Raw genomic sequence first — 1,402 nt, 5'->3', positions numbered from 1 at the left:
GAGAGAGAGAGAGAGAGAGAGAGAGAGAGATATCTGTTGTTCCACTTATTTATGCATTCAATGGATTGATTCCTGACCAAGGATTGAATTCATAACCTTGGTGTATCGGGATGACACTCTATCAGCGGTTCTCAACCTGTGGGTCGCGACCCCTTTGGGGATCGAACGACCCTTTCACAGGGGTCGCCTAAGACCATCCTGCATATCAGATATTTACATTACGATCCATAACAGTAGCAACATTACAGTTATGAAGTAGCAACGAAAATAATTTTATGGGTGGGTCACAACATGAGGGAACTATATTTAAAGGGCCAGAAGGTTGAGAACCACTAACTAATTAAGCTATTCAGCCAGAGCTTGTTGTCAATCTTTTAAAGTGAGTTTCAGAAGAAGTCAAGGTCTATGGCTAGAAAGAGGCAAAGACGGGTTTTGAACATAGGCCCAAGTCTTGTAATCCTCCCCCTCAGCCTCCTTCTGGCACAGTGAAATCTCTAGTCTGCATCAGAGCCATGGCATTTCACAGCCCTAGGCACAGACCTGGAATCAGTTACTTTATTTTGGCCTTCCTGTTTCCTCCTTCCAAATCTCCCCTACTTCTACTCTTTCCTCCTTCAATTTATCCTACATACTACAGGTAGACTTTTCTAAAATGCAAATCCAGTCATCAACGCCCAGTTGAAATCCCATGACGATTTCATATTGCATTTAGGATAAAGTCTAAACTCATTCAAATGACTACTGCTCCCAACTTGTCTTTCCAACCTCACCTGTTACTCATCCCTCCCTCTTCCTCACCTCACCTATATCCCCTTAGACCAGTGGTTCTCAACCTTCCTAATGCCGTGACCCTTTAATACAGTTCCTCATGTTGTGGTGACCCCCAATTTCATTGTTACAAATTGAACATAATTAAAGCACAGTGATTAATCACAAAAACAATATGTAATTATATATGTGTTTTCCGATGGTCTTAGGCGACCCCTGTGAAAGGGTCGTTCGACCGCCAAAGGGGTCGAGACCCACAGGTTGAGAACCGCTGCCTTAGACTGAACACAAATTACTAGCTGTACTTTAAACATTTTCTTGATAAAGATTTGTTGTGACTGGATTCCACCTGGACCTTGCTTACCCGCTAATTGAGCACCCCCTCCCCCATTCAAGTTTCTCCTCCTCAGGGAAGCCTTCCTCTGCCTTCTCAGGCCTAGGTGGCTATTGCCAATGCTATTTTCCTCCATTGAACACAGGTATAGAGGTCCTCTCCACTAGCCCCTCCGAGGTAGCTGGCAAGAGTTAATAAAAGGATAAGTGATGCCCTGGCTGGTGTGGCTCAGTTGGTTGGCTGTCGTGCAGTGCACCAAGAAGTTGCTGGTTTGATTCCCGGCCAGGGCACATGCCAGGG

Source organism: Myotis lucifugus, unplaced genomic scaffold (assembly GCF_000147115.1).
Source record: "Myotis lucifugus unplaced genomic scaffold, Myoluc2.0 scaffold_37, whole genome shotgun sequence".
In the NCBI taxonomy this organism is placed as follows: domain Eukaryota; kingdom Metazoa; phylum Chordata; class Mammalia; order Chiroptera; family Vespertilionidae; genus Myotis; species Myotis lucifugus.
Note: the sequence above shows the minus strand (reverse complement) of the source record.